A 20,111-nucleotide genomic window follows, 5' to 3' on the forward strand; every position below is an offset into this window, starting at 1 on the left:
AGTTTCACAATTACTGAGTACCTGGTAATTATGGGATACAGTAAATATTATTACTGGGTCACAAGGCGGCTATGATGCGGTAACAGTCAGATATTGAAACAAATCTTTTTATATTATCATTTAATCTAAAATTACGATATAAATTTTGATTACAAACCATAACTTTGGTAAATTGCAATGTAAAAAGTTTTTAAAATGGAGCACTTATTATTGTTAAAATAGTTTTAATGTTTTTAATGACTTTCCCTCCACAATAAAGGACAGAGGGGTGGTAGGAGCGGAGGGGTTCGATTTCGAGTCTAATGCTAGTGCTGGCTTGATCTCCAGAACTTGCCTACTGTAGCTTTAATTTAATGACTTCAGTGAATTCTCAGCAGTAAATTCATTCGACTCATCATTTCAAGTCAATCGATCTGAAGTCAGAAGAACTCGAGTTTAAGGGCTCTGAATTATGAAAATAAAAACTACAAATTTTAAGTTGAATTAAGATAAAATAACTAAAACTAGGCTAATAAAATAGGCTAGTGAACTTTTTCACATCAGCTTCGTTTCCATCTCAGCCTTGCCTACCATTTTTGTACAACTAAAATACGTTAAGAAATGCATTCCCTCTTTTTATCAGGATACTTCCAGATCAAAATGGCAGCAGTTTGTTTTTGTTTTGTTTTTGTTTTGTTTTTTAGCACAGTGGTCCCCCAACAAGTGGTGAGTGTGCCTTCTGCGGTGCGTGGTGCTCTTCTGAGAAATATTTCGTGTGCCTTTCTTACATTAAAAATTAAGGACAAGTGGGTGCCGACTCAAAAGGATCGTCCTGGCTCCTGTTGATACAGACCCTTGTGTTTTTCACTCTGAGAATCGCTACACTCGGGGTTAGGCAGTTAGGCAAACAAGCACACACACGTCACACACAAGGACGTCATCTGCGACGTTCTACCTGGCTTAGACGTTTCCACTTTATTACCATAAAACCTGAAAGTGAGGGAACAAAAAGCCTCGTTGTCTCCCCCATTCCAGCGCCAGCGCCAGCGAGGCTGACTTTCACAAAAAAAAAAAAAAAAAAAAAAAAGGTCTACAGAGAACACGAAGGCTTCATGTTGATCTAGAGCTCCGAGGATGGTGTAGGTGCAGAAACACCTGTGGACGGTAAGGTAATGCCAAGCGTACCAAGAGTCTGGATACATTAATGCGACTGATGAGGGCCACGTGGCTGGAAGTTGCCACGTCGTTTCTTAACCCGAGGGCTCAGCGTGCCACTCTGGTTCTTGCAGCCAAGTCTAGGGAGGGTGAGTGCGAAAGAGGTAGTGATGACAGTTTTTCCAAACAAGTAGAAATCTATGCACCATCCAAGCGAATGATCAGTTTAATGAAAAGGGCAATGTCAAGGTCGCTGAAGCGGGACCAGTACCGTGAAAAAAATTCAACGGGGATGCCAATAAAGACAAAGTCAACTTTTGTCTAACTTTTGGGGTTCTGCTCAAAGAAGAGGCCTGTCCAGGTGACAAAACCACTGATGACTGGAAACACAGCTTGAAACTGAAGTGAGGAATGCAGAACTCCACCACAACACCCCAACAGAGGAGGTGATTGCTCTTCCATCCTTGGTTATATATCAATACTCCAGCTGGAAGAGGCTGAGATGATGCAGACGCCAAAAGGCAGAGTCGTTGCTTTGCTTTTCCCCTTTTTGCCAAAGATAAAGATCCAGTGGAGTGTTGCTTACAATACAAATAACCTCAAAGCCAAGGTTTACCTGGGGAGCTTGGTTCCTTGGAGAACAGTCAATACCGGGGAAAATCAAACTGTGATCCAAATCAAACCTAAATATCAGACAAGTGTAAAAAGTCATTGGCATCAATCCTACTTAGATAACACTGATCAAATCAGATCAGTTTTGGCTTTCTGAAAACAATAATTATTCTGGACAGTCCTTCAAAAGCACCAAACACATAATTCCTACTTTCTCATCCTGATAACCTGTTTATTATATTACATCAGGAGGGAAGAAACTCCCATGCTCGACACCTAGGTTTCACCAAGGGTTTTCAAGGATCGCTGATTCAAGATTTAAACTCACGCAGCCGGAGATGACACCCATTCACACAACACATTAACAGTTAAATGTGTTGATCCCAGACAGGTATACGTATGTGAAAATGAAGGCTGCACTCATTCAGATCTGCCCTCACACAGAAAGTTGCTGAAAGGGAATTGATAGATGTACAGTTCGCTGAGTCTGAGTCCGCTTTTGACATATTTTATCAAAGGCAGTACACATTTACTCCCCCAGTGTCTCTACGACAAGTGGTTTTTCAAAACTCTCGTCATTGGTAAAACATTAATATTTGTGCGGGCAAAACTTCACACAAAATTCTTTAAATTGCAACCATGATCATCTGTTTTCATCTGGTATGTGCGGTGGATGTGACAGTGTCAGGCCACTTTACTTTTGAGAAATGTATATTAGGTTGTGTGACCTGATCAGGACCGTAACGTTGTACTTATGTTTATCATAGCCACCAGCTGCAACCGCAAGTTAGACGAGACAAAACTGGAGAGAAAAACCAATGAGAAAAGGGGTGGGCCGCACGAGGTCAATAAATTGGTACTAGTGTAAGTTACCATACAGGCTAAACAACAGTTTGCTGGCATGGTTATCTCCGCTGGGCACTTGTCTCTCGGTTATTGTTAGATCCCAAGACTCCACAGTAGATTCCCAGTCCCTGTGTGTTTCCCCTTAACTTAGTCTGAACCTGACAGTCATCCTAACCCCAGCCAGTCGTGTCTTTTGATGCCAAACCAGGACCCCAACCTTACCCTGACCCTAACCAGTTATCTCTGGCTGCTCCCGAGCCCTGGGATCTAGTGTTTACCCCTGTCTCTCTCTTGCAGGTCATTACAGTCCCTTGAGAGTCTGTCACAGATTTTGCATCAATTTCAACTTTCATTCATTTCACACTTGAATTTGTGTTGTTGACCAACAGCAAACAGTAAAGGGCTCTGAGCTGCATTTTGTGCGCTGAAAGGTGCCATATAAAATTAAGTTTATTATCATTAGCCTGGTTTAGTTCTGCCACATTTTGGTATGACTGGGCCTTTAGCCAATTTAGAGAATGTCAACATTTGTTTTTCATTTAAGTTTTTAAGGAGTTTTTGCATTAATAGTTCAGTTTTATTACGATAATCCCGAGTTAGCTGGGAGGTAAGCTATTTTTAACTAAATGTAGACTGAATTCGTTTTGGAAAAGCCCTCTTATACGGTGCTCTTGCTGGACTTAACAGGGTGCAAGTGACTGAAACTGTTAAGTGCATGGACTTAACTACACAACGTCCTCTTCCGACAACTGGTCTAAAGTTGAAATGCTTGAACAGAGTCCTGGATCCATGACATTCCTACAAGTGTTTTGACTCAGTGTGCTGTAACTCCATTTGACCTCAAGTCGTAGACGCGATCGATTTGGCCACAGTGTGTCCAAGAATTTGTGAAACTCTCACAGTGACTGCGGCGGTAAAATCCCCTCAGATATTTTGATAAATGTGATCATTTGTATCACTGATGTGTAACACTCCCACTTCCATAATACCGTAGGCTACTTTGTTGTGTGTTTGTAGCCAGAAAAAGTCTTTGGCACTTTTCAGATTTTCGGAGGCCATATGGGTCAAAGCAAACTCAGTGGGAGCAGGTGAATAACAGTCTCCTGTTGCAAAAAATAAGGATGTGAGGTGGAATCACAATTCAGGCATTTCGTCTTAGTACGAGGTTTGAATTACTATTAACTTGAGACACAGCGATCCTCCTGCGGCTCTTCCTACATGGTGAGATGGTGGATACTCCAAATAGCCTTTTCAATACTGTTCAATCTACATTCTCTCCAAGCTAACAGTTCTTGTTTTTACTGGAAGGATCTGCACACAAAAATGGGCGTTTTTTTCCATTTTCTCCAAATTTTTTATGAGCTGTCATCAGGTAACTCTTCACTGTTGAAGGTTAAGTGTAAGCAAACACAAGCGTACACAGAGAAGGGGCAGAACATACACTGTCTACAGCAGTTTTGAGATACTTTGCTTGCTTGATTTCCTTTTTATGCTTCATCGTACCTCTACACCACATTTCAGAGGAAGATATAGTACTATTTACATTTATTTGAGATATAGTTACTCGATACATTGCTGATTAACATTTTAATACGATGCGATAAATTTTGATGCACTTTTAAAGATTAAACGACAGAAAACTATATAAACTAGTTAAAATTAGCTCTACCTCAGCCAAATTTCATAGCTACTGTTACCGTGTACGGCGAACAAGAAAAAATAAGACTTTTTAAATCTTCTTAGGCCTTGAGAGAACTGAATTCTTTTTGGTTTTTAAGACTTTTCCAGACCTGCAGATAACCTGACAAGATGAGTTTTTTTACACTGATGTATTGCTGCTCCTACTCAAGCGAAGGATCTGAATACTAGTTCCAACATCACCATGGGATTGATTTACGAGTGCCAGAAATGTGAATACTTTTCAGTAATTTTCTCACGCCTGTGTTAAAATACACCATCTCATCTTTCCGTCTCACTATCAGCAAAAGCTCTGTGTACCAAATCACATTTCCTTTACAAACAAGTCACTTTTCATGTCATTAATTTTAAACTCCAGCCAAAGGGGGGGGGGTGTTGTTGATCAGTGCTTACCTATCCCTCCGTCCTCTCCTACTGGCAGACCTAAAGATTTACAAGCAGGTGTGAATCTGTGAGAAACTTTGACTGAGTGCAGATGGCAGGAAATTCCAGTGAAATGACAGTGGCTCAGTCCAAACCACAAGACAGTGTGAGCAGAGCCCGTGAACCAGATACAGCAGGGCGGCCAGCAGCAGCAGCAGCAGCCTATAGACTCGAGTTGGACTCGACCAGCCTGCCAGCGTCTTGAAATAGGAGCAGCTTCACAAGAAATCTGTTAAAACTCTTCGCTAAGGGACTGGTTCTGGTGCGGTGGGTACTAACTGACTCCAACATGTCTTTCCAAACAAATTTTGGGTGGTATTTGGTCTGAGAAAACCTTGTGAAAATAGATTATGTTTTACATCTAGTGGGTTTTTTTTATAGCCTGTGTTTGGTGAATCATCAGTATTTTTCGCCAATAGATTAGTCAGGACTAGAGTATATCAGGCAACACTTTCCAGCTCTTCATGCAGCACTCGTCCACATGATGTCATGGGAAAACTTATTTTGCACAACAAACAGACAGTGGCGTCATAGTCCAGCTGAGTAAACAGGGCCACAAGATGGACCCTCAAAACGCCTGGCATTAAAATTTGGTTTCAATCTGCAGTTTTAAAATGGCATGTTATTTGCCTGATAAGTTAAGCGATCCCCTTGGCTGAATAAATAGTTTGACAGATTATTTCGGGTTATTTCCAGATTCTAACAAATTTGAATGAAACCCTACTACATCAATAAACTTATACAACAAAAATTAAAAAGAAAGCAAACCGTCTTCAAAAATAAATATGGTACAAATTTCATATTATTATTATTTTATTTTGTTTTTTTCAAATCGTTACATCTATATTGCTATGGATTATGTCTGGTGAAGTCTGCGACCCAAGAGGACTCTCTGGTCTTCAGAAAGTCCGCTTGAGGCCGCTTGTGGACTTGATGAATCTTGGATTTGGACAGCCCTCATGCGTTCATGGACTTGGCGGGAATGAATGTTTAGTTAACACAATAGCAGCTTAGCCAGCGGTAGCTAACAACTAACCACAAACACATGAATGGATTGTATTTATTAACTACGACCGAGACTAAAATGTTATCGTCTTCACAGACTTTAACTCCCGCTGCTCTCGCCCACACAGATCATTCAGTGGTTTATCTGATCAGGGATCAGATAAACCACTGACACATCCATGGTTTGTCTCGTCTATCTGCTGTAGCGTTTATCTGATCAGGGGATAAACGCTACAGCAGATAGACGAGACAAACCATGGATGTGTCAAGGAGATCAGACAGTGAGTAGCTATTTCCACAGACTACTGACATAGTGACACTGCGGAAAGAGTAAAGATTAAGTGTGCATCTTGGAGCGCTGGATGCATTTAAACCTTTTCAACATCTGCGCCTCAGTCTGCCTCCGGAAGTGGTTTGAGCGATTGGATTTCAGTCCTTTTTGGTTGCTTCTTGGATGCGTTCACACTTGTATTTTTTTTTGAGATTGGATAGTCATCCCACTTTCCTAGGTGTTAATGGGCTCAGAGAGGGAATCGGCTGCAGCGCCCTTATCGCATATTCTCATGTTACTGAGGATTTCACACAAGTTGAACTCATAAGGTTGCTGCTAAAAGCCATTTCAAGCATTTTCATTTACACTGAAAAGAGATTTGCAACACGGAGAGGTGTAGGCGGGGGGGGCTGTTTTCTGAAGCTATCCGACCGTCCAACATGCACAACAAGGCCTACTGGCCTTCAGTGTAAGAGTTAAAGTTAAATGGCTTCTCACCTTTGTCCTACGCTCAGGTGTATGAAGATCTTAAACAACTGTGACAGAAATAATGTTCTAAAACTTCATGGTGAAAGCTTCGTACCATAATTGCAGTATGTTGAGAAAAAAAACGTTAATTAAAAAAACCCCTTAACTACTGATTACACTGATAACCACTACAGACGCATTCGTTTACATGTTGATTTTGTTATTTGTACAGGCATGGAAGAGGATGTATAAAAAGGGGAAGGGGTCCACTGAGGCTGCAGATGTATGGGCCCCAGATTTTTGTGCCAGACCACAGCGAGCAAATAACAATAGCTTTCCCCGCAAGACTGTGAATTTTTCGGAATCAAATACGAGCACATTTGGGATTGGGAGGAGAGCAAATGAAGCCGGGAGTGTACGGTAAGAAAGAAAAAAGCTTATTAAAAAATTAGTTAATACTGTAAACACACACTTGGTCCAGGTTGTGATCGGAACTTTAAAACATGCATTCATGCCGAAACAACGCTCTGAACAAAACAAACAAACCGACAATCCCTGAAAACTCACATTTTAGTTCATGTGCAACGTTTCTCCCTTTGTTTCCAGCAGGGCCTCCAAATCCTTTCAAACTCTTTTTGTCCTGAAACTTTGAAATGCAAATTCATCTTCCTCTGGGAGCGGATGAAGCGAGGAAAGCTGTGTGTACATCTGCTTCACCAGTTCTGCGCAGATCGCTTTAATTTAACTGCTGTATTTGTTATGCTTGTATGTTAGTCTTAGGTGACTCCCAGTAATAATATTTAAACTTTATAGCAACAACTCTACTCTACATTGAGTCTGGTCCTCCCCTAAGTGTACGTGTCCCAAGACAAATTCATGCAAAAGCAGCGCATGATGTTGCTACTGGCTGTGACTGCATGCCCTGTAAGAAGTATACTTTTAATTTGACATAATAATATTCTCTTTTTTTTGGACTATTCCTCTTTGTTGTTAAGTTTATTTAACATATTGTTAAATATGTTAAATAAACTTAAGCAGCAGTAAGCAGTATGGTTTATTGCTGCTGTTTTGACTTAATCAAACTCTCTGCTCTCTTGCTGCTGCGACCCCAACCTCCCACTGAGGACCTCATGGGAAGTGAACTAATTAGCTCTATTGTGTTATCTTTTGTAAAAGCCTTGTGTCTTCATTTCCACAATATAAACGTTTAAGAAACAAACAAAAAAAGAAACAAAAACAGTTTTATCAAGTTGGATACCACTGTGTCAAGAAGTTGTCAGACTGTCTTAGCCTGCAGAGGTGCATCTCTTTTTAAAAAAAAAAAAAAAAAAGATGCACATTACACAAATGACTTTGTGTAATGTGAAAGAGGTCACTTGTGGGGACAAACCAGCAGTGAAATATAAGCGGCTGAAAACAGCTGCCTGCGTGAGAGCTCTCAAACTCGACTAAGCTCTAAAACTCGACAGTACACTACCTGCTAACACTACACTACTGTAGACTACAATTCTACCAGCCAGCAAGTGAACGGTTTGGAACAGCTAAGGAGTGTGGTATTTCCAACAGGAAGCTCAAAGGAGTTGGAATATGGAATTAAATTCATCAGACGGATTAAAATATGACTCCATATCTATGCCACGGTTGCTCTGTGTTTGCCTGATGTTTAACACGGCAACTTTATAAGGTGATATTATGTCAGTGTTGTGTTTTCAGCTTTTGCCTTTGCCCCCTAGTGGCCGAAAAATCAATGAATGCAGCTTTAAGGTGTAGTACAAATCCCCAAAACTGTCTTTTGCAACAATAACATATACAGAATAAAGCTTTTCTTTGAATTACTAAATTAGAGAGAATTCTGAATAATATTATAGTGCATATGTGCTTGTGAGTGTGTGTGAGTGTGTGTGTGTGTGTGTGTGTGTGTGTGTGTGTGTGTGTGTGTGTGTGTGTGTGTGTGTGTGTGTGTGTGTGTGTGTGTGTGTGTGTGTGTGTGCGTGCATGTGTGTGATTCCAAGATGTGACGTGGGACCTGCTTTGCGAGAACACTGAGCTAATTTTTTTTGGCGTGAGGGGGAAAATAAATGAATTTAGTCAAGTACTGTATGAAGAGATTTCAGGTACTTGTATCTGACTATTTCCGAGTTTATGATCTGTAATTAATGGATTTATTAATGGTTAATAAAACATTTACTGATGCTTTACTGATCAATTATAAGCCATTAATAAGAACAACTTTTGGGTTGCCAGGTTGTTGAAAATCCACCTCCAGCACGACACTTTGTCTTTTTAGAGCTCTCCGATGGACCATTTGACCTCTCATCTTTGGGACCAAAATCCATTTATAAAAGGCCAATTTAACGTTTACAACTACAGGCTTATTATGGTATAACCAGTTATTAATTTATGCATAGAGTTTGACTGGCTGTTGATCTGCGTATAAAACTTCAAATAGTACAAACAAAGAACGATGCAATAAATGTAAAACGTTTAGGGTAAGAGCTGTTTTTTTATGGCATTTTTAAGTTAAGTTTCCATTCTGTTGGCTGAATAAAGACTCTCTTCCATCAGCATGGCCTGTTTAAATAAACTTTATTGGTAATAATATGGCTGTGTGTCTCTATTCCGTAATAATGCAGTTGGTGTTGTTGGTAAACCATTTCTAAGCATACTGGGTTTCACACTTTCTCATAAGTTACAAAGTTCTCGATTTCAAAGTCATCTGCAATTATAAAAAAAGGTAATATATCCTCAAGTCTTCAGTTGTAAACAGTTAATAATTGGATTTTGGTCCAGATGTCCTGCAGCCCTTTTCCAGAAGATAAGTTGTCAAACAGTCCATGGCAGAGATCTGACTGATGAATTATTAATGGTTTACCAACATTTATAACTGCATTATTACTGAATAGAAACACACAGCCATGTTACTATCGATACATTTTATTTAAAACAGGGCACATTTCAACAATCTGGCAACTCAAAAGTTCTTCCTATTATTTGCTTATGACAGATCTATAAAGCATTAGTAAATGATGTATTAACCATTAATAAATCCATTAATTACAGCTTATAAACCCTGTGTAAATGGTGCCTTATCATAAAGAGGTACCCCTTCACTACATTTCCATGTTTTGGTTTATATTAAACTACTTTGATGTGCTTGTAGGTACAGCCATCGCAGGGATTGTTACACACATTTCCTGTCCATCTCTCCAATGTACACTGTCAGCATAAAGGCAAAATGCCTCCATAAAGGGATTAACTAAAAAAAGATTATGCAAAATGAATCATTGTATTGTAAACTGAACTGAGCCGGACAGCACTGTACATGAAGTAGTCAGTGTTAGCATCACCTGGAACCACCTGCAACGTTATGCCAATTACGTAGCGACAAATAGCTGCTCTGAAAGAACTCATTCTTCATTATTTTTAAATTGTGGTATTGCTACTTAAATTAAAGGATCTGACAGCTATCCAATGCAGAATCAATGATTCATTCAACAAAGAAGAAGATGGGTTTGCCTGCAACCACGGATTCAAACCTAAACTGAACAGGCCAAATACGCACGCACTGACACACACACACACACACACACACACGCACACACATTTCTTTAATACATTTGTTTTCCATTCATGTATTGTGAGAATATCCCCAAGCAAGAATCTGGAGTTTATAATCATCATGTAGAGATAAACTGCCCTCCATGTATTAGCTGGAGCTTTTATAACCCCACTAATTCACTGGACTGTGCTAAGAAGAAAAGTTCTGGGAGTTGTAGTAATTTCCCAAGTAAACATGATTTAAAAAGACGTTGGCCCGCAGTTAATACACACCAGAAACAATGTTGAAATAGTTACCTCCAATACTCGCAGCGGGTCGTATTACCCAGCTGTGTCACTCTTGGGTGTTGCAAAAGAGCACGCACCTCCGGCCAGGAATAACATTTCTGAAACAAACCAAAATGAGCTCTGCTTGTAGGGCAATCACTGTTAATGTCCGTGAAAGGTATGTAAGGACGGGGTGGCTGAGGAAAACAAGTGACGAACCATCTCACCCGGCGTGCTGTGAACACAGGCACGGCTGTCGCGAAACAACGGTTCAAACCAACAAGAGATCGGATGTGACAAGCTCAGACTCCGGGCTGGTTTTTCCTTTTGAGACACGGTAACAAATATCTATGTAAGAGAGAGCAAATTCGTTTCTTGCCCAACACTAATTCATCCCATACAATCAGAGTTTCTCGGCGACCTCGGACCCTTAATGAAATACATTGGGTCATCGTGCTCGACATAATGTAAACCTGGGTATTAAAGAGGCGTTAGCCACACAGCCGTGACTTTAAATGACCTCTCTTGGCCTCCAGAGGGAACTGCAGTGATGAGTTGTTTCCATCCCAACGTTGCTCGGATTTTATTCAGATTTCCAAAAAAAGTCACCAAAAGAAGCTTTGGATCAACAGGTGTTTACATCAGCTGCTTTTATGCAAGTTATTAATGCAAAACTTTGGCGAGGATGAGGGTGGTATCGATCTTCTCGTCTAACCCTCGGCAAGACAGTGAATAAGCGTTTTTCACAAATGTCTAGTTACTCCTTTCAGGTGGAGACGTGTGCTGACAGAAATAAAGCAAGAAAGTGAAGAAGTTGCATTTGCAATTTTAATCAACTTTGTGCAATTTTTTATTGATATGCCGCCAAGTATGAAAACACCTGTGTTCTAATATTAAGGTGATTTTCTCTCATTTCTTGTGTTACGACGGAGATTTCTGAAAATTGCAAATTCAAAATGTGCATAAAAACAGGTGGAGGGCACCTAGTGATCCAATTATTCCACAGAGACACCAAAAATACAGTCGTGATAACAGTTTGACGGAATCGTTTGTAACTCAAGGTAAACCTACTGACCTCTTCCAAACTGTTACAACTTACCAGACTGAATTTGCTGACGACGGCCAAGAGATGCTGTTGAAAGTTCAATTAAAACAAAAACAAAAAAAAGCAGGACCTTGAGCTAACATTTTTTTTTGTGAAACTACTATTTCTAAGGTCAAGAATGAACTTTCTCGCTCAAGTAGTGATAACTTTTGTAAAATGCAGTCGTGCTCTGAGGACAAAATTTCAGGCAATGCAAGACAATCTCAACTCAAGATCCACTAACTCACTTTCACTCTGGTTTTTTTTTTTGTTATATATATATATATATATATATATATATATATATATATATATATAACAATAGCCACATACAGTATACACATGCAGTGGCAAATCCACTAAATAAAGGACAAGTAATGTTGAGCCTCACAACTTCTTGTATAATCAATCGATCCAGCTTTGGGGTTCACACTTTCACTTGTAACCAAATGACATCTTTTGAAACCGTTGTTTACATTTTGAAAAGCCAGCGATGGGAAAACAATCCGCTAAAACTGAAATGCTTTTGTTATTTCCTTCCCCTGGTGTGAAATCGAGGTGAACGTACACTGCCAGGGCAAACAAATATTTTAGGGAGAAACATATCTTGGCTCGCTGCTGCCTCTTGCTCGAAGCGCCATGCTCCATCTGAGCACTTGAACAAACAATCTGAGCATCTGGTGAAATAATTGGTGAGTCACTGGTATTGATCAACAACCTGATCAACCTCCCAGAGACGTATTGGGGTTATTTTGTGCCCTGCGGAACGGCACAAAACGTGTTTGTTGCTGCTTTAACAGCCACATATGTAACATTGAACGGTTTGAATAATAAAATTAACTGCCAGTCGACCCTCGTCGAACACACCTCTGTGCGATGGCAGCACAGGCCGATGCCTGCGGATATAAACCCTGATTCCCCAGCACAAGCTCCATGTCAGTGATACCATGAGACTAATGATTAAAACAAGCCTCCTCATCTGTTTGACTTTCAGTAAGCCAGATTTCCACCCCCCGCGCAGCACTCTTCATTCCAGCTACATTACATAAATCAGTGGACTGCAGAGGAGTGGAAAGGAACGGTCCCATAAGTAATAAGAGGGAAAAATATCACAGGGAACCATTTGGGTAAGAGTTCACTGCACTATATAGCAGCATGTCTATTAATTGCCTTCCTCAAATCCTCGTTGCACAATAAAAACAAGTTATTGTGTAACCCACGATAGAGATGTAAAATTAGAGCTGATAAGAGCATTTCTTAACAAAAAGGCGGAAGTTTGACAACGTATTTTCTTCTGTCAAGGGAGGTTTTTCTTCATTTATTACAAAACTTTTGACAAGTTAGTGTTTGAAAGGCAATGCTGCACATCCTACATCCACCAAACAATGGCTCGTGTCTCGGCTGGAGTCACTTTGAGCGCTCACAGGCAGCTACCAGCAAATCATATCATTGTCCAGAGGATTAAAAAAAAAAGAAAAGAAAAAAGTCATTTCAGGAGACTGAGTGTGGAAATAAATAATTCATGAGACCATTCAACCTGCATGATGACGACTCCTGCGATACTTTATTATCTAAGACGAAGCGTAAATCACATGGTAACGCGTTCATCGTCACTACAGGTCATTGTTTCTGCAAACATTGTTAAAACACACACACACACACACACACACACACACACACTATACGTCCAGTAGAGTTACATTTGGAGCGCTGTTCTTACCGTTTCGTGTCCAGTCATAGTTCACGGCTTGCTGGTAGGTCTTTGCCTCGCGCTGGCTGCACGCGGATTGTGCTTCCCACTGTCGCTGCAGCGCGCTCCGCACCGCGAGCCCACTGGCTGCATCTGCTTTGCTGCGCGCACGCACGGACGGTAACGCTCGCACGCACGCACGCACGCACTCCCCCCCACTCACCCCCCCCACCCCACCCCCCACACCTTATTAAACGGAGGATGGGATGCAGCCAGTGTACAGTGTTCGCTCAGTGTAGGCATAAGTGTCTGCGCCGCTTACCAGTGCTTTTTATAAGTCGAACCCCGAAGGGTGGGCCCAGCAAACCCGGGCCAGTTTTTGGCAAATGCCCTGGGGGCCCTTCTATAACAAATACTCACTCACGCCAGCCATGTTTCTGTGAGATGACGGAAAGCCCTCTCAACATGCACGGCTCTAAAGAAAACTGATTTGGTTTAGAAGTTTGAAAGCTATAGACTCTCGAACCTGACAGGACCCCCTTTTTTCTTCATCAAGGGGTTTCAGGTTTAAGTGGGACAGCTGGTCTGTTAGAGAGGGGGACACTGAACATGTATAGATAGATAGGTAGATGAGGGGTGACTGACAAGTTTGTGGCCTGAGATGGACGGAGATGAGTTATACAGCTCTCGTTACATGTGCAGTTCAACTCTGAGCGATTATGCAGAAAGCTCTTGTGGTATTTCTGTTTCAGGTAAGTGAAAATTGGCAGGCGGCACCGTCCGAGAGAATGGACGACATGGGCCGTCGCTACCTCGGTCTGAAAGGCTTATCACCCAAGGGGGGGGGGGGTCCACGAGGACACGGTGGCAACACTAGGGGGATGGTGCCCCTTCTGCCAGCATGGTGAAGAGGTGGGCCGCTGGATTCAAAGGTGGCAGAGGGAGCCATGAAGGTGACCCTCGTCCCGCAAGGCCTGTCACCGTCACTGCACAGGAGACCGTCGACGGGATCCACGACATGACCCTGTGGGGATCCGTATGCTCCAAGACCGCTGGACTAAGTGTGTAAATGTAGGAGGGGGACTATGTTGGGAAAATAAATGTGCTTGGTTTTCTAAAATTGAATCCTTTCTACCGTAGGCCACGGACTTATCAATCACCCCAGCCAATCACATGGCAGCTATGCAGTGCATGAAATCATGCAGATACAGGTCAGGAGCTTCAGTTAATGTTCACATCGAACATCAGGATGGGGGAAAGAAATGTGAGAAATTTCAGTGACTCTGACCGTGGGATGATTGTTGGTGCCAGACAGGCTGGTTTGAGCGTTTCTGAAACTGCTGATCTTGTGGGATTTTCACACACACGACAGTCTCTAGAGTTTAGAGCTTGTTAGAAATTTTGCACACCACTGAACCACCGCTATGAGAGCTCCTCCATGCTTTTTCAAAATGTGTCTTTACGGCCTGAATTGTTTGAGTTTATATTGAGCTCATTTGTTGTTACATTGCTCTTTCTCAAACAGCTTCAGTTTTCCTTGTGTGTCAAGTAAGTGACACACATTAAGACATCAGGGTTGGGTGGAATTATTCCTTCATATTAGTATTGTAAGGCTGCAACCAATATTTATCCTTAGGTCTGACGACAACTGTTCAACTGTTCAGTGTATAAAATGTCACAAAATAGTGAAAAAGGCCAATCATTATTCCCTGAAGCACAAGTTAACTAACACAAATCGTTTTGTTTTTTTCTGATCCAGAGTCGAGAACACAAAGATGTTGAGTTTACATTCATCATAGAAAACTGAGAAGTATTCTCATTTCTGCCATTTTTGCTTGAAAGCAAAGACTTAATCAAAATTCCTGCCAATTGATTTTCTCTCAATCAACTAATCGATTAACCATCCGATCATTTCAGCTGTAGAGCACTGGTTGGTTTCTTGGCGCCCGGGACATAATGAAACTGCCGTTGACAGTATAGCGGGGGGGTCAATTGGGGCCTGACAGGGAAGTTTTGCCCCGGGCCCCCCCCCTAAGAGGTTAATCAGGCCATGCATCTATTACACTACATTTCAGAAACTTTGTAATTTTGTACATTTTTATGTCACATTGTACGTTTTACTCCACTGCATTTACCTGAAAGCTACAGTTGCCAGTCACCTTGGAGACCAAGGTGTCATATACAAAACACACGATCAACATGTAAAGTATCATGTAGTTTCTTTACATTAAACTGCTGAACAGTTTTAGCTCCAACCCACCAGCTAACATTACAATGCTGCCTCAGTGTTTATGAATCAATAACGAACCTAATTGCCCATTTAATAGCAACATATAATAATATATGTGTGTTTTACTTTCGGTATTTAGTGCTGATAATACTTTTACTCAAGTAACATTTTGAGTTTATTTTTACATAACGGTTCCGCTATTTTTACTTAAGAAACGTGCCTTAGTACTTCCTCCAACACTAACAATGACTTAATGTGACTTTATACTTGATGGTGTTTTCTCTCACCCACAGAGTTGCCATAAATTTCTGACAATATTCCAGTTGGACTTTTGAAGTATTCGCGATGCTGTCTATTTTGATCTCCCCTGATTGAGATTCAGCGGTCAAAAGATAGATGAGAGTAACTTTCATTACAGTTTCGGTCAGGCCGAATAAAGGTGTCTGTGGTACTTGTGGCGACTTTCCGAACAAACGCGGTTACAAGGGCACGTTAACAGCTGTTTAAAGTACAGACATGTAGAAAGGACTTGTACGTCTGCAGAGCCTCGAGTTTATAACGACCTTATCCCTACTCTAAGGTATTTCTACCACCCTCGGTGTTGCTATAATATTTTCTACTCATATTCTAAAAAGGATTTTCAATGGGCTGATGTTTGTTAAGTTTGGTGATGAGTTAATAGTGATCTGTTCGTAGGTTTGAGTATTTTGATCTCCCATGATTTCTCTATGGAAAGCTGATGATCAATAGTTTTTTTTTAGAGTGCATTTTATCCATGCTTAAGTTAGACCTGTTTGCAGTATAATACTCTATTGGTATCAGTTGGTATGGTGTCAGTGACTTTATTAAGGATCCCTTGAAACCATATTCCAAATGATATTGCCTTGGTATTTCCATAAAGACATAATGTGTTCGATTCTGTTCTACTCTATTTATTTTATCCCGCCCTCAAGGTGTAATTTAAGGGAAGCTGGTTTGAAAACACACAAACAACGATAAGCAACTCAAACCCGAGCGTGATTCTGATCTACAGTACGCTTTTGGTCCCGTATTATCACTATAATATTTTATAGAAACTCATAATAAGTTCTTAATCTTCAGTGTCAGATTTACAGCGTTTTGCTCCTTCTTCTTGATCGGTTTTTAATGGCACCACATTTTCCTACCATCCTCGTGGTGATGGTCATACTGTGGCATGAGTGTGGCTTTGTTTAAAGAGTGGGTAGGCCATTATTCAAAGGTTCGGTGGTTGATCTTCGGTTCCTGCTATCCACATATTGAAATGTCCTTGAGCAAGACGCTGAACCTACAATTTCTCCAAATGTATGGTTTAATAATGTTCCTATAAAATAACCGACAGTGTCTTTAGTAATAAATAACGGGTTCACATGGGTCCTCTTTCACTTTATGGTATTTTTATTTCTAATGGTATCCCTATAATTTTGTACTCAGTGTGCTTGTGGCGCACAGTATTGACCTTTTACTGACCATTTTCTGGTTTTTGGTCTGCAGAATTTCCTATGGAATCTCTGCAATTGTCAGCTCTGTATAAATTATACAGGGGTAAAGAATTAATGCTACATATTGCCCTCCCATCACTGTTTTGCACTGACATCCATAAAGCATGATCTCTCTCCTTTCTATATTTGCACCAGTCACATAAAAACTTGGATGTACTGTATGACAGCCCGTCAAACCTCTGGCCCTACCTCGCACTGCTGAGAGTGACAGAAATACACGAAGGAGCCAAACAAGTGGAGAAACCTTTCATCTGTGTGTCTGATTACACAGTCAAACTGAGAGTCGGAGCTATATTTCTGATTCCCGAGATGATGCAAAGAGCTGTAAACAAGTCCTTTGGGACAGTGCTCAAAAACAAAGCCAGATGGGGCGAAAAACAATTCACAAAAGAACATATTCTCCATGAGAAACTGGGACATTGTAGAGGGTTTCATCTCCTAACTAGATTCAGAAAACAGCTGGTATTGGTCTCTTTTAGTTGCCATACTGTCTCTCTCCATCTCTCTCCCTCCTCAGGTGCAATAGAGTCTTTCATAAATATTAAAAGGCTTTTTTCACTGCAGACATTTTGACTTGTCACAGCAGGAAAAGCACAGTTGTTACTAATGACACTAACAATGGCTCTGTTCTATTCAAGTGTCCCAGTAAGACCCGACAGTGTGACAGTGAGGCAGCACGCACAACACCAGGACCCTGAATTTGAGAGTTGAATGATCATTTTGTGTTCTCCATCAATTGTTTTTAATATATAGTTGTTGTTTTTAAAGTAAAGGTTCCGTCCGATATAAATTTGCAGACATTTTGACTTTATCAAAAGTGGTTCCGAGCTACAGCTAAGTCCAGTGTAAAGCTGAGGGGTCATAGTATCATTAACAAGATAGGAAATAATAAAATAATAAAAATAATAAATAAATATACAATAAACAATACATATTTCTGTTTCTGACAGGTTCTGTTTCTGACAAGTTGGTCAAAAGAAAACTAATCAGCAACTTTTCTGATGATTGATAAACTGTTTAAGACATTTGCTGGACCCAGCTTCTCAAATCAAAGGATTTGCCGCTTTTCTTTGTCTAATATGACAGTAAACTGAATATATTTGAGATTTTGACTGTTGGTTGTTCAAAGCAAGCACTGTGAAGATTTTGACATCTTCTAGACAAAACGATTCATCGAGAACATGATCGGCAGATTAATCGCTAGTGAAAATTCTTATTATTATTGCTGGAGCCCCACTGAATAGTTTTACTTCGTCAGGTCACTGAAAACCATTCAAATAAAACGAGCCGAGTATGGGACATCATTCTTAGGGTGAACCGCTCACAACTCAAAGACATACGCAACCTGTAACGTGAGCAGATATTGCTGTATTTTAACAGGTCACAAGCCTAAAAGGCTGGGAAACAGTGTCATGACAGGAAATGCACAGGTGTACTAGTAACATAAATACCAACTGGCTGGTAGCATGAATGCTGGTTCACTTCCATGGCTTATTCTGTCATTTAGTGAAACTAAACCATCATTAACGTTATTAGTTACACCTGTGATTCTCCTCGTAGGACGAGTCAAACAACACTGCTGTACCTGTACACTAGATGTCCTCAGTGAGTTTCCCACCTCCGTGGATCGCCTGCCTGCGTACCTGCCGCTCATTTGTTCATCATTTCCTGCGTGTGTGCATAGAGGATAATTGTATTCATGTATTTTGAAAGCAAAAAAAATCATGTTGCAGATTTTCTCAGATGTGTTACTTTCATGTTTCTTTACTTGAACAGTCCCTATAGGCTACAGAAACAAGAGAGGTTTGGGTTAGACAGCTCCTCTGACCACACTGGGATTACATTTAAGAATATTTCCAACACTCTCCTTAACTTTTGTCTTTGGAAAACTTTTTTTTTTCTTTTTTTTTTTCGTAAATAGCTTTTTTTGTGAGTGCAGTTTAAGAACCTCTGTTGGGAATCAGTTCACCTGCTGGTGCCAAATCCGCACTTATTCCTAACACACAGAGTTATATTAGGCCTTTACTTATCCATGCACAACCGTTCAACCCTCGACTAAAGCTGATGGAGGCTGGAGAGGAGAAAATCACACGGATGCAGGCAAATCACACTTTGTAATAAAAAAGGCTGAATAAAGAAGAAGACGGTTGGGATGCAACCATCTTCTTCTTTATTCAGCCTTCTTGCGAATTGCTTTCTTCAGGGGTCTGGGCAGCAATGCCTCATGGTCACTTATCTGTTTTTGAAGCCATTACAGGACTTTTCAGGTCAAACTATATTAACCCCTGCCAAATTTTCCTTTTTTTATTAATCCCAGTGTCACCGTTCTTTTATTTACAACAACATTACCCTCTCCTGTCTGAAAGTGGTAATACAGCAGTGGTCTGACCCTTTATGTTCACTCTTTCCAAAGGATAATATTTAAATACAGTACGATTTACACGTGTTTTGAAGATCAAATGCTTTTTAAATTAAATGGGACAATAGCTTACCGAATAACCACTCTTATCCAAGTCAGGCAGACTAGATTATTTCATGTGAGCAGGTTTTTGTAACTTTTTCATGATCCACAGTTTCCATTAGGAAAAAAAAAAAAGTGTTTTCTGGTGTGTTTGTTTATTTTCTTTAATATTCACACAGCTTCTATATTCTATAGGTACCACAGTGGAAAAATTAGTGTTAAAATGAAGACATTTTCAGCAAAGTTCAGGTTGTCAAGGTGGTGGAGAAATTGCTGAAACCAGCTCACAAACAAAGAGGAACCGAAAAAAAACAACCTATGAAGTCACAATTAATCACAGCCGCAGAGGTGACTCATGTTAGCTTGATTGCCAATGAGAAACAGGGTATGTCAGCTATTTTAAAAAAAGGTTTCAGCGCTTTGACGTGTGAATTTTCACAGGAACAAGAGAACATGTTTATCAGCCATAAAAACTGCCCAAAAGAAATGTGTGTTTTGTTATAGATATCCTTTAAGAGGTTGCATTATCTTGTTAATATATTTGATTTAGCACAAATTCTTCCTATGTCATATAGCCTGTATGTATAAAGAGAAATGCCGTCGCCATGTAAAATAGCTTTTGTAATCAAGTTTATTATTGATTTTTTTCTTTTCTTGCCAAGAGAACTTAAGCCATGAAATAATTATTGTTTGTGACTCGAGAGTGATACATTTTACGATTGTTTGCCTGTTTACAAAAGCAAAGTTAAAAGCAGTGGTGGAGGAAGGATTCAGATCCTATAATTAAGCAGAAATACTAATCCCGCACTGCAAAAATATTCCATTAAAAGTTCTGCATTAAAAT

The 20,111-nt window shown here is 40.4% G+C and overlaps 1 protein-coding gene across 2 annotated transcripts in view; it reads right to left on the reverse strand.

The window, feature by feature from the left end:
* LOC120798804 (zinc finger protein GLIS1) overlaps nt 1-20,111 on the reverse strand; it is a 58,248-nt gene that overhangs the window by 37,152 nt on the left and 985 nt on the right. The window contains exon 1 of one of the 2 annotated variants that reach the window (XM_040143454.1): nt 13,087-13,191. The exons of the other annotated variant lie outside the window; for it this stretch is intronic. The gene's annotated coding sequence lies outside the window, so the exon portion shown is untranslated. Of the gene's footprint in view, nt 1-13,086; nt 13,192-20,111 lie in introns of those variants that run through there. 2 annotated transcript variants of the gene reach the window in all.

This window comes from Xiphias gladius, chromosome 14, assembly GCF_016859285.1.
Source record: "Xiphias gladius isolate SHS-SW01 ecotype Sanya breed wild chromosome 14, ASM1685928v1, whole genome shotgun sequence".
NCBI classification, from domain to species: domain Eukaryota; kingdom Metazoa; phylum Chordata; class Actinopteri; order Istiophoriformes; family Xiphiidae; genus Xiphias; species Xiphias gladius.